This window comes from Cupressus sempervirens, chromosome 7 (genome assembly GCF_028749045.1).
Source record: "Cupressus sempervirens isolate cs-2001-9-10 chromosome 7, ASM2874904v1, whole genome shotgun sequence".
Lineage (NCBI taxonomy): Eukaryota > Viridiplantae > Streptophyta > Pinopsida > Cupressales > Cupressaceae > Cupressus > Cupressus sempervirens.
In genome coordinates, this window is record NC_143124.1 from 231266416 (window position 1) to 231281244 (window position 14829).

Below are 14829 nucleotides of genomic sequence, written 5' to 3' on the forward strand. Positions count from 1 at the left end.
GATGGGATGAGATAAAGTTGAGGCAACAGAATTTTAAAGAGTCAGATTGGTGGAAGATGGGGTTCGGTGATCCCTAGGACTAGGATTGTGGATCTCGAAAGATGAGGCTTGGTGGATTGATTGGATTGGTGGATCCCTAAAGCTAAAAGTGATGATTGATTCAAAGAGATACGGTTGCACAAGCTGGGGTAGGAGAGACAGATACTGGATATGGATGGGGGATTATGGAGATGAAAGAAATCCATTGAAGCTTATTGAGCGGGGGGATACTTCAAAGAGAAGTACCACCATGTAGTTGAGCACTAGATTTTCTATAGGACTATTGGTTAATCACCAAGGTTACCAAGAACATCAAGGCCTTTTCACCAACCGTCTAGATGACTGACAAATTGATTATAAACAAACACGCAAGGATTGTCCCAGCATCACACATGAGTCCCAGAGGAAGCAACGTGGAACTGACACTAGGGAACCCACAAGAAAAAAAAAATCAAAAGACCTGATCAAGACCTTACGCTCAGATTGCCCCATTCGTAGTATACCATGATATGGAAGATCATGGCAACCTTGAGGAGGGAACAAAAAGATTGCTTGGAAAAGATATTTCAAGACCCAAAAGGGAAGATTCCAAATCAAAAGAAAGTGAAAATCCAAAAGAGAACTGTTTGCCAATGAGATTGATAGAACGAGGTACTAACAGACCAAGATCAGACATGAGGAAAGCTATATCCTACAAGGATCTATCAGAGAGTACCTAAGCTGATGGATCTAGATGAGTGATGCATCTAGCAAGCTAAACTAAGAAGGATAACACTTTGGTGATAGGAGATCTAGCTAAAGGATGCATTGGAATAGCTAAGCAAGGGTTGTGCGATGTGTGCAAGATGTTGATCAAGGAGGAACTGACATGAAAGTTGGATAGATACAATGGTACTAAGCTAAAGAGGATGTACAAGCTGACAGACCAAGATATGTTACAAATGTACAAAGTTGTTCATGTTCTGGTTTTGTGAGATGGAAATGTTTGTGAAGGTTGGGTTGTCTGCAATAGTTGATAGGTGGATAAGTAGATGGTTTGCGAAAAGCTTAAGTGAAAATGGGATTCTTTGTGTGCATGTGACAGGATACAAACTAGGATATAAGCTTATTTACAAGTTGGAATATGGTACAAGCTTTGGACAAGATTTGGATATACAAGCTATGATTCAAGATTCACAAGGTATAATACAAGTTTTGGTACAAGATTTACAAGCTGAGGTACAAGATTATTTACAAGCTGTACAGGAGCTCCAGATGATAAGATAGCGGGATGGCTCAAGTTGGTGCAAGATGCAGAAGCTAAGGATGAGGTGATAGTGGAAGATATGGATTTGGTAGGATGCATCCAACGATGATGATAGATGTGCGACCAAGGATGGGGAAAATGCTAAGGTTGGTGGTAGCTGAGCTGATAGATGGCACTAGAGTGAATGGCTAATGAGAGGATGACATTGAATTTGCATGAGGATAGCCTAGAGTGAGATACCAATGACAAGTGAGGATGGACAAGACAAGATCTCCAAGGAATACAGTGCCCCCAGTCAGAAGATGACATGCGGAAGGAGGTCTTACGATGGATGTGATAGGATTGAGGCTAGGATGGAAAAGCTGAAGGCACTAGGGAGATGGATGATAGCTGGGATGATGAGGTGAGGTTGCAGAAGATAAGTGGATAGTGATAGATAAAAGATGGAGGAGGAAAGATAGGTGGATAAATTGGAAGATGGAGCTGGATGGCAAGATGTGACCAAAAGCATGAGGATGATAGGCTAAGCTAGGGATGGCTGGATTACACATGACACGTGTTTACCAAGTTTTCATCATTGGATGTGCCAAAATGTATATGAGAAATATGTTAGAAAGTAATACTAATCTATTAAAAAACAAAAGCATTAACTAGCATAAGAACCATAACATATGAGATAGATAGAGTGAAACCCTCAAATGAGAATATGAGCTATGGAATGGCTCTCCCAATGAGGATGGTCACTTGATTTGGGGATGAGTCTATTTCCTTAGATTTGGTATGTATGCTCAAGGTTCTCAAAATAGCTTCAATGGAGATGGATGGGTAATGGTAAATTGGTAGCTTTGTGAGCTCTCAATTTGGCGTTATAAGGGTATGGTTAAAGGCTTTGTTTCTCAAACTAGTATTATAACTTTAGCTCAAAGGTTGTGATTGAAATGGCTTGGGAGGGGATTCAATTTATAGGCTAAGGTCTTGAGGGATGGAGGGCTAAGATGCAAGGAGAGATGAAAGCTTAAGGAGGGCTAGGATGCACTCAAAGGGGAGCACATGGATTGTGCTTATTTTGCACCAACCAGGGAGTGACACATATCACAGGGTGAGTGGATGGAGGAAAAGGGATGGATGAGTCAAAAAAGGAGGCTCAAGGCCTTAAAGACCCTCATAAATGGCTTGTAATAGCAATGAATGGGCTTGTAAGAGTCTTTATGGCATTGTAAGAGCATTCATTGTTGGGTGGTTGGGATATTTTGGATGGAGTTGAGATTGTTGACTTTTCTTGGCTTAGGAAAGTCTTAAGCTTACTTAGGGAATGTGACAAGGTTAGGGGGGGATTAGGCTTGGGTTGAGGATTAGATTAGGGATGTTAGAGATGGGCAAGTGGATAGCATTCAATGAGGGTGGGTGAGTTAGTGGCTAAGCTTGATTAGTATGGGTGGATGGGGTGGACTAGGCTAAATGAAGGGTTAGGGATAGGTTAGGGGTTATTAGATTTGAGGGTTTTATTTATCAAATAGCTTTATTTAATAAACGAGGATTTTGGAATTAGATAGGAGAATAGGATTTAATTGATAAATAATAGGTTATTTGATTTATCAATTAGGACTATAGATGATTAATTAAATTAATCAGGTAGGGGATGGAAAAGGATTAAATAAATAGAAATTTAATTAATGATGCTTTTAGAGATAGCTAAATAGGATTACCAAAGTGGTGTAATCAAATTTAGGTGTCTACAATCATAACCCTGGACTTAGAAATTCTATCAACTCTAGAGCATCTTCAATACAAAAGGATGTGTTGGGATTCCTTCCAAAGTCAATCATCGTTTGCTACTATTGGTTGACAAACTTATTAATGATGAAAGTAGGTAGAAAATAATAGTAGAGAGTTCATTTTTTTCCTTCTCATTTCCACATATAATCGATGCATTTAAGTATGTCAAAGAAGTGGAGCACTTTTATAAATCAGTGAGAATCTCAAGGAGATAACTGATAGAGATTTGATAGGAAAATCATGTGAAGATCACCATTTGAATTAGATTTCCCTTTTGAATTCCCCTTCTTCCTTTCCCCACTTCTCTCTACCCCTTTCATGATTTTTTATGTAAACTTGTTTTATCCCATTAGTGGTCCTACATGTAGATAACACCAGATAGGGGCAGTTAAGGTGGTAGGTGAGTTAGTTAGGGTTGTAAGTTGTTTCCCTACCCTAAATATACATACCTACCTATAAATAAGAGATAAAATGGCCATATTAGGGTTAGTAAAGTTGATGATTTTATCATTCATTCTATTATAACACACCACTTCATGAATGAAAGAAAAATCATCTTTTTTAGAAAATCTTTATCTCACCAAGTATTTTCTAGTATTTATAAGTTGTATTGGATAAACTAAATGGTTTTGATTACTTTGGTACTAGTTTTATTTGCAACACTTATATGTGTTAGATTGAGCACATGTTTAAGTAGTCCTATCATTCAAGCATGTATTCTTAATAATAATAGTGGCAAAAGTAGACTATAGGTAGATTAAATCTCCAACTCTTTAGGCTTCTTACTTTCTTGTTATTTGCTTTCTTTGTTTTCCCTAGCTCCCTCCTAAGATTTTTGGCCAACTCTATTCAGTGATCTAATGCTTGACCAAATGAGAAGGAAAATGGTGAATTTGTTACCCCACCTGCATATGTGTAGGATCATGGTGTGTCGAAAAGTGGTGATAAAAAAATGTTGTAGTTTTAAAATATCTAAAAGTGTTTGAAAATCTGTTCTAATTATTTTTGCACCTATCCTAATACCAAAGCAAAAAGGTGATACCTTAGTCAAAGTAGATACCATGCAATGATTTGAACTATGACCCAATAGGAGTACCAAAAGTAAAATTATTTATTGATATTTTTAGTTATTCATGGTTAGTTGACATGACGTGTTTCAGTACTTTTCTAATTTCTACGCACATTGCTAGCCATGATGTTTCCTTATAAATTGAAATCTATCTAACCCTCCAGACAAGAACATGTGACCTCACCATTAAAAAGATATGGGAAAATATATGCCAGAAGGAGATTCTCTCCACAAAAACATATTTCAGAGCTGTGACAGTCCTATATAGTGGGAGTCAATTATTTTATTAAATTTTTAAAAAGAATAATATTTTGTCCAAAAGAATGGGTGGGTGGGAAAAGAAAAATTCAAAGCTCAAGTGAGGTTAAGTTTACATAGGAAGAAAATACTTCAGAAGTAAAGTTTACTAGGGATGAATTTGATTAAAATGAATCAATAATTTTTTTTAACAATGAGAGATATTTATAAGGAAGTTAAGAAGAATGTAACTAAATGTTATAAATCAATCTTCTTAGAGATTATTTATGTCTAGGGCTATGTTCATGCAGAAGTGCATAATTTTAATGGGAGGTAGAAGGAAATGACACTTTGGTAGTTATGTAAGTAGTCATGGATGTTATATTTAGAAGTGGAAACAAATGGATAGGTTCAAGTGTTACTTTATTAATTTGAACCTAAATATACTCAATCGCAATAGAGAAAAGAATAACTATAAGAAAAATAATTATGTCAGCAATATTAATAATAATATTTTTTTTATCCAAATACAAAAAATAATATTCACTTTAAATCACACTGAGTCTAGATAAATTTGAAAGTGAAGTATCACCTATCTTCTAGCAAAGCCACATGTCTTAAAAGGTGGGTAGCCTTAAACCCCTCTAAGAAGTCCTTTCTTGACTTTGGTAGAAAGAAAACATACGGGATAGTCTTAGGTTGTTCACAAAATGGAGTGTAGGTCTCAATAATATATAGATCAAAGATGCACAAGTCAAGTAGAAGATTTTGATAAAGAATGTACTATAGTAATGAATCTTTAAGTTATGAATCGCTGACTAAGTAGTCTAAAATCTACAATATAATTGCCCAAAGAAAAATAGAGGTGTTTTCTGGAATTGAAATTATAATAAATGATCAAAGAATTTTCACTTGTCAAAATAAACATACATTAGATATTTTGAAGATATTTAAAATGATAATTTTTAATCCCACATCTACTCATGTACCAAAAGACACAGAACTTACAAATTGTAATTTTAAAAAAAACCTACTCAAGTATTAAGCATACATCTGAATCTCAAATATTCAAGGTGAAACATACAAATATACAATTAGTTCAGAGTGCCTGACATGGGTTTGTATCACAAGTATAGATGATCTGCACTCTTCCAATGAGGTACACATATTCATATTGCAAGACATAGTTGAATACAGCTGAAGTCGTGTAGACAGTAAGCTCTGACCACTGAAGGCCTACATTACCATGCGCCACAAAAGTGAGAAATTGAGAGATATGTTAAGACTTGTAAACTCAAATTGTCAAACCTTATGAATCACCGAGAGTTGTTTTCCTTCGTTATTCGTATCCAAATCCTTCTCAGCCGTATCTTTCTCAGACTCATCATTGTTAGCCATATCCTCACGACGATCGCAATAAAAGAACACAAGCCACTTGCGTACGGACAGGCGCGCCAAGTCCAAAAGCCCCCATCGTTCGAGTCTCATCCACATCCACTCTCCCACGAGCTCAGGAAGGAAAGGGAGTAGACCATTCAGGTGGTTAAATCTGGCCTTCTTCACCGAGAACTTCCAAACCATGTAGAAAAAGGTGAAATTACCACAACCACATATGATCAAGCAGGCCCCAAGAATGAACCTAGCCAGCTTGTGAGCCTTGCGGTCAAGTATTGCGTACATTGCAGCCATGAAGCCATAGGCCGTAAAGCCAAACGTGGCACAAACCAATAGGTTGGTGGCACAGAGGAACAGTATCTTATTTCCCGTTGTGATAGGGGTACTCATCTGCCATATTAGCACCACGAAGAGCGACAAAAAAAATGCAAGAGAGTCAAAAATGAGAAAAAGCATAAATTAGTCTAGTCCTAGTAGAACTAGTGCACCCAAGTTCTTAGCCGATTCTCTGTCCTTTACATCCGTCACGAAACTGCCCGGAATAGTGAAGGCTGTCGTAAAAGACATTGTGGCTAACAGAACTGCCACCACTAACTCTGTGTTGCGCCTGTCGTCAAATGTTTTGTCCACTGTCTTTATTGCAACCTCATGTTTCTCCGCGCTCACCTTTGGAGCCCTGTACAAGAAAGGCTTGCGCTTCGAAGGATAACTAGCCAACACTACAATTATCTTGTCAGATTCGTGATATTGTGTGTTCTCTCTCACATTGTCCAGGGCCGTTAAGCCTTCGCTATTTAGGGCAAATTTGTTTATCCCCCCAATACGCAACAACGAACTCACCATCTACAAAATGCACACACAAATTCAGTGCATTGGAAATGTAAATCCATTAAAAATAGTAATGCTTAAGGATTTAAAGTTTTTCCTTGCTGGGTATTTTCAAAGGAAATACTTTCATTAATTTCACTTTATGGTTACCTATTTCAATAGTTCACGAGATCTGGCCAAGAAATCTTACACAAACCCAAATCGAGTACTCGTATATTGTTTCTTCAAGGAAATAAACCAAAGTTTTGTTTCCTAAGAAACTTACATTGAAGCATTTTTTCCTTGCTGCAATATGCAGAGGCGTGTCTCCTTCACTTATCTTTGAGAAACGATCAGGCTTGTCAAGCCCCCTGTTCACCAAGTCTAATAAAAACATATTTTTACTCAAGTATTCAACAATTCTGACTTGGCTAACTTGGGCAGCTAAATGCAGTACGTTCATTCCATAATTGTTCGGTATTTCAACAGCGTCTGACCGCCACTTTATCAACTCTTGGACGCTCGTGGCTAAATAGAAGAGTGTTAAAAATAATGTTTATTATAGTAGCTGGGCATTTAATGCACAGTCCAGAACTTTCTACTTGCTTCTTGGAGCTTCTCTCTTTGTGCAAAATGTGAATTTAAAATTATGTAGAAATCTCTAGAGTGCTTCCTTTCTTGTAGCTTCTCAAGAACCCTCTAGAAATATGTATGAGCTCTATAAATAGAGCATTCCTCTTAGCTGTAATAACATGTAGAAACTTTATAGCTCTTTGATATATTTGAGTCTTGTTTTTTGCTGCTCTATTTTTAAGCTCTGTTTTTATGCTCTGTTTTCATTCTTTGTGTTGCTGTTTTAATTCATCATGGTATCAGAGCATTTTCAGTTCTTTGGGCTGTGAATATATGATGCTTTTGGAATGAATATATGTGTTTTTCTTGTGTGAATCTTTACATTTGCAAGCTGTAACTAAGGAGTGAACAGTAGTTTGGTTTGAGACAAAAAAAAACTACATCAAAGGAAGGATATTGCAGCAAAAGAAAAGGTTTTTTCTTCAACAAATTGGTGAGATTTTTTCAGTTTCAAGCTTGCGTGTTCAAGTTTTTAAATATCTTTCATTCTCATCCAAAAAAAGGAGAGAATTTAACAATGGAATCACTTGGTGTGACTTTGTCTACAGTTAAATTAAATGGAAAAAATTATTATGATTGGGTATCTAATGTTGAAATCACTCTAACCCTTCAAAATTGTTATGATATTGTGACTGGTAGTGAACAAAGGCCTACAAATCCAGGAAAGGATCAAGATAATTGGGATAAAAGGGACAAGAGGGCAGCAGCACTAATCAAGCTTACACTTTCAGAAGAAGTTTTTCCAGAAGTTCGTAATGAGAGAAGTGGAGTCAAAGTTTGGGAGATTTTGAAAGATTTATATCAAAATTCAGGTGATGTATGGATCTTATCTCTCACAACTGAATTATACAATTTGAAATTATCAAGCTCACAAGAGATAGTCCCACATTTAAGTAAGTTAAAGGAAAAGAAAAATGAGCTTGCTTCTCTTGGAAAAGATATAGATGATAAAGATTTTGTGCAAATTATATTACAAAGTCTTCCAGGATCTTATCAATCATTTATAAGGGGTTTAGATACTGCAGATAAATTAAAAAGTATTAAATCAGAAGAATTGTGTGCTAAGTTGGTTCAAGAAGAGAAAAGACAAGTTAAAGAAAAAGAATCATTTGATGGTGAATCTCGAGCATTTGTAATGAAAGGAAAACAATATTATAAGAAGTCACAAGAAAATGAATCTAAAGAAAGAAATTGGAAGAATGAAAATAAGAGTATTTCATATATAGATCATAATAGAAGTAAATAGAAATGTCATTATTGTGGTAAAATGGGTCATAAGGCAAATGAATGTTTCAAGAAGAAATGAGATGTAGAAAAGAAAGTAAATAATTATCCAAAATTAGGAGATTCTAAAAGAAATGCATTTTGTGTTGCACTTAAAGAAAATAATACTTTCAAAGAAGATTGGGTGATTGATTCTGGTGCTACACAACACATGTCTCATAATGATAATCAATTTGAATCAATAAGAGAAAATAATATAGAGAAAATATATTTGGGGGATAATAGTGCTTTAGAAGTTAAAGGGACTCGTGATGTCAAAGTTGATAATGGTTTGTTCAAAAATGTGAAATTAGTCCCTGAATTAAAAACAAATCTGCTTTCAGTATCTCAAATTGCAAGTCAAGGACATAAAATAGAATTCTATAATGATAAGTGCTTAATCAAGGATGTCAATGATAATTATAGAGTCATTGCAATTGGTAAAATGGAGAATGGATTATATAAATTTCAAGAATTTACTTCTAAATGTGGAGATAAACATATGTGTGCTATTGCCCAATATGATGATATGAGCAGGTTATGGCATGAGCGTTTGGGGCACATCAATTTTCAAAGTCTCAAGCTTATGGAGAAATTACAAATGGTGCATGGGCTGCCAAAGATATCATTAAGCCCTAAGGTGTGTGAAGGATGTGCAATGGGAAAACAACATGTGGAAAGTTTCCCTCAAGGTAAATCATGGAGAGAAAAAACTCCTCTACATTTAGTCCATAGTGATGTAATGGGTCCTTTCAAAACATCATCAATTGGAGGATCAAGGTATGCCCTCACTTTTATAGATGATTATAGTAGAAGAATTTGGGTGTATTTTCTACAAAAGAAAGATGAAGTATTTCAAAAGTTTAAAGAGTTTAAAGCTTTGACTGAAAAACAAAGTGGAAAGTACTTAAAGATACTAAGAACTGATAGAGGGACTGAATACATGAATAAAGCTCTTTTAGATTTTTGTAAAGAACATGGCATTAAAAAGGAATCAATTGTCTCTTATTCACCCCAACAAAATGGTGTTGTTGAAAGGAAAAATAGAACTATAATAGAAATGGCTAGGTGTATGCTTCATTCTAGAAATCTAGAAGCTAAATTTTGGGCCGAAGCAGTTCATACTGCCGTTTATATCTTGAATAGAACACCTACTAAGGCAGTTTTGAACATAACACCAGAAGAGGCATGGAGTGGAAGAAAGCCTACAGTATCTCATTTTAGAATTTTTGGTTGTAAAGCATATGCTCACATTCTTGATGAAAGGAGGAGCAAACTTGAAAGGAAAAGCGAGAAGTGCATAATGGTTGGATATAGTGAGGAATCGAAAGGATATAGGTTATACAATCCTAGAACTAATGAAATCTATATTAAAAGAAATGTATGGTTTAATGAAGATGTTAGGAATGATAATTCTCCAACATTATCTTTCTTTCCAAATTTGATTGATGAAGAAAATTCTACTTCTACCAATAGTCAAAGTCAAGGTGTGCAAACCACTACATGGGATGAGACTCAAGTTGAACAATCAAGTGAAAGTGATAATGAAAATCCAAAGAAATTTAGAAGCATCAAAAAAATTTATCAAGAAGGTCCTAGATATATATTCGCTAACTATGCTCTTATGACTAAGGTGATGTAGGTTGACACTCCAAACACATATGAAGAAGCAAAAGGAAAAGAAGAATAGGAAGCAGCTATGCAAGAAGAATACAATTCTTTGATGAAGAATGGAACATGGGAACTAACAACACTTCCAGAAAGCAAAAATTTGATTGGTTGCAAGTGGACCTATAGAACCAAATTCACATTAGATGGAGCTATTGAAAAATAAAAAGCAAGGTTAGTGGCTAAAGGTTTCTCACAAGAAGACGGTATAGACTATACTGAAACCTTTGCTTCAGTAGCTAAGATGACTTCCATTCGTACAATAGTTGCTTTAGCTGCAAAGTTTGGTTGAAAAATTTTTCAAATGGATGTAAAAAGTGTATTTTTGCATGGTGACTTAAAAGAAGAAATTTATATGCAACAACGACCAGGATTTATTAAGTATGGAGAAGAGAATTTGGTGTGTAGATTAAGAAAATCACTCTATGGTCTCAAACAAGCACCAAGGGAATGGTACTCAAAAATTAATAAGTACTTCCTAGAAGTTGGATTTAAAAGAAGTAATGTTGATCCAGATGTGTATGTAAAATATTGTGATAATAAGGTTGTTATCATTGTATTGTATGTGGATGACTTGATTATTACAGGAGATCACACACATGATATTGAGATAACTAAAAATCAACTCAAACAAGCTTTCGAAATAACTGATTTAGGACTAATGCACTATTTTTTGGGTATGCAAGTATGGCAAGAAGAAGGAAGAATCATGCTCTCTCAAACTAAATATGCTCTTGATGTACTTAAAAAATTCAATATGAGTGATTGTAAACCATGTAATACACCATGTGAAATAGGAATAAAGTTAGGTGCTAACTCTACTCAAAAGAAAGTGGATGGAAAATTATATAGGCAGCTTGTAGGAAATCTTCTGTATCTTACTATAACTAGACCAGATATTGCATATGCAGTTGGTATTGTATCGAGATACATGGCAGATCCACACATTGAACATTGGAAAGCGGCTAAAAGAATATTAAGATATATTAAGGGTACTTACCAGCTTGGCATTGAATACAAATATGGAGGAGAACCTACTTTAGTTGGATATACAGATTCTGATTATGCAGGTGACATTGATGATAGAAAGTCAACTTCAGGATATATCTTCCATCTTGGATCGGGACCGATTTCGTGGAGTAGCAAGAAGCAATCAACAGTGTCACTCTCATCTACAGAAGCTAAATATATTGGTTTATCAAAGGCATCTTAAAAAGCATTATGGCTTAGGAGGTTACTTGAAGAATTGCATCATCCACAAGACTCTCCAACAACAATATTTTGTGATAATCAAAGTACTATCAAGCTAGCAAAAAATCCGGTATATCATGCAAGGTCCAAGCATATAGAAGTGCATCATCATTTTGTTCGAGATCTAATTGAAAGTCAAGAGTTGAAGCTTCAATTTTGCGGAACAGAAGATCAACTTGCTGATATATTTACAAAAGCATTGTCTATTGTAAAATTTACGAAATTTAGAAATCTATTGCGGCTCAAAGATGTTTCTACTCTCTCCAAATAAACATTATGGGGGGGTGTTAAAAATAATGTTTATTATAGTAGCTGGGCATTTAATGCACAGTCTAGAACTTTCTACTTGCTTCTTGGAGTTTCTCTCTTTGTGCAAAATGTGAATTTAAAATAATGTAGAAATCTCTAGAGTGCTTCCTTTCTTGAAGCTTCTCAAGAACCCTTTAGAAATATGTATGAGCTCTATAAATAGAGCATTCCTCTGAGCTGTAATAACATGTAGAAACTTTATAGCTCTTTGATATATTTGAGTCTTGTTTTTTGCTGCTCTGTTTTTATGCTCTGTTTTCATTTTTTGTGCTGCTGTTTTAATTCATCATAGAGGATTTGCACCAGATGTGATAGTTTCCAGAATTAATTAATTAATTTATAAATCACAAAACAGTAGTTTTGTGATTTATAAATTAATTAATAAATTCTGGAAACTGTCACATCTGGTCAGTTTTGTGATTTATAAATGAATTAATAAATTCTGGAAACTGTCACATCTGATGCAAATCCTCTGCTAGATAGACAGCTCCCTCTTGGACTGCTTCCAGATGCCCCAGTTTCGCCGCCATACAAAGCGGTGTTTCTTTGTTGTCATTAAGAAAGTAACACATTTGGGGTACTTTAGTCTCTACTAACTGCTTTATTATATACACATCGTTCCTGGCAACAGCTATATGCAAGGCTGTATCTCCATGTTTATACTTCTCTTGGATTAAATCATTTGCATCTAGCAACTTCAGAATCCGATTCACCAGATCTGTAAAAGAGACATCCTATAACATTACCTAAAGTTTGGGAAGCTCTTGTTAAAGAATGGCTAAAGCTAAAGAATGCCTAGTTTACGCTTTGCTCAAGCGATAAAAACCTCAACTAAAGACTCAAAAACATGAACATAAGGAGAATAAAGCCATGAAGTACCATATGTATAATGTATAAAACAGCTACCAACAGTGAAGAAATCAAAGCTGAAAATAATAATAAGATTAATAGAATAAAACAACTGTGAAAAAAAGACAGCCGTGCTTAACTCATTTCAAGTGAAGAAAGTTTGGGACATGGAATGATATTTATTTGGCGAAAAGTTTGATAGTTGTTTAAATAAGAAAACACTGATAGTCTGAGGGTAGTGTTGCATCAATCTTAAGGAAGATGTTTTTTAATAGTATATTATAAAGAACAATCTGTAAATGAGTGTATAGACATTTTATAGTAATAGGAGACTACCCCGTCTTACATCTTTCTTATGGGGTTTAAGTCCTTTTTTTTCAACTAAAAGGTATACATTCTTTTCCCTCTCAGAATTTAATCTTGTAACCTATCTTTAAAAACACAAGTTCTCCATTACTAACAATCTAGGACTATACTATCATCCACGCAAATAAAAGCATAATTTTTTCAAAACACTCACTTAAATCTCCTCTGTTTATTGCAACATATAAACAGGTTCTCTCGTCCAGTGTCTTTTGCAGAAGCCGCAGCGTTTTTTCATTACATAGCTGCTTCACTGTGGGTAAATCGCCGCTTTCGCAGGCTTTGAAGAGAGGCGTCTCGTTATTCTTGTTGAAGACATCTACACCGCTTTCTTCTTGTTTGAGCAAATGCATTACCACATGAAGAAAGCCTCCCTGAGCAGCCAAGTGCAATGCAGTATTTCCTTGAGCATTTATAGCTCTTACAAGCAGAGGATTGAGTCGCAGGATCTGTTGAACGAATGGTAGATTTCCCACACCGGCAGCTAAATGGAGAAGCGTGTTTTCCCCTCCAGGTGTTCTACTGTTGAGAACCTTTTCAAGTTGGGCATCCTCTATCTTTATTTTCGAACTCAGTGCGGCGTTGTACGCTTTATGATCGATTGCTTTGTTGAGCTGCTCAAGATCAGTCGCCATGGCAATTTCTTCAGATTTCTGTACCCCTGCCTTCCCTACTCTGCTTTATAATGTCAATAAACAATTTTATATTGGAAAATGGCCATACCCTTCAAGGAGAGGTGGAAGAAAAAGTACTTTGAAGAGATTCCATCGAGAAATTAAGCCCCACGAATAAGACACTTCCAGAATAAGTGACAATGAGAGTCTCGTTGTGTTATCAAAGAATGCTTTAATTTAGTTAAAGAGACTTGAAGTGACTTCCACTACATTTGTTTGGTTGGACTCACAAACTTTTCTTTAGATGGAATCAGATACAATATTTGACGTGGACTGGGAGTAAATGAGGCCTTGAATCAGAACAAATATAATATGACTTGTTACATTGTCTATGTTTGGATGCCTGAAGTTTTCAATAATATTGAAAAGCTTTGGTCTTCCTTGGTTATGCCCTCTTGAGTTCTATGCTTTAGATTGAAACATTTATATGAATTGGAAATAAGCTTCTTTCAATTTGTTGCAATGATTAAAGGATTAATCCCTTTTTCTCATGGACAAATTTGCTGTGTTCTTGGGACAAAATCCCATCAAATTTGTATACCTCTGCAGATCTAATATCATAAACAATATGACATGTACTACCACTTTTGGAAAGTGTTTAGTCATAGAACCAATATTCTTTAGAGAATCTTCTTACAGTCATATTTTTTCCACATCTTTTTGACCGGTATATCTATTTTAATGTTTTCTTGAAGTGAGGCCATGCATTCTAATCTGTAGGACCGCATGTCGCATTATTGAGGGATATTATAAGGAAGCATGTCATGTCAACTGAAGAGGAATAGCCAAAGAGAGCGGTGAAACAGTGCTATGTTCTGGATGGACTCTCCTTTCTGTCAATTTTTTTTCTACATCATTTTTATGGAATGGTCATTTTCCTCTTTCATCTTTAAAGCAAGTCTATTATTCTAAGATGTGGACCCATATTCGTTTCACAGCATTACGCTTTATTTGTAGCAGTATCCGTTTCACATATTCATCTTGCATTATTCAATGTTAGAGAAATGCATTGGATAGCGTTTAATGCAGCAACAACAAAAATATGCCATGCTATTCCACTTCTATTTGATGACTGCGTACATTTTTCTTGTGCCTAATAATAGCTTTGCTATATGATTGACGTTTTAGTTTACTGTTTTAGAGAATTAATAATAGTTTTATTTTATTACGCTCCCCTACGTGTTTTATATTTAAGGAGAACGAGCTGTCGGAAAGCATCATCCGCTATCCTTGCAACCGTACGTAGCCAA

At 35.5% G+C, this 14829-nt stretch overlaps 1 pseudogene across 1 annotated transcript; it reads right to left on the reverse strand.

Moving 5' to 3' along the window:
- Positions 1–5384: 5384 nt before the first annotated feature.
- On the reverse strand, positions 5385–13615 carry LOC149546350 (uncharacterized; annotated as a pseudogene). Its single transcript, XR_016353700.1, has 4 exons — positions 13063–13615; positions 12179–12411; positions 6856–7080; positions 5385–6605 (listed from the first exon to the last, which is right to left on the reverse strand). The product of XR_016353700.1 is annotated as an uncharacterized LOC149546350 (transcript).
- Positions 13616–14829: the final 1214 nt, after the last annotated feature.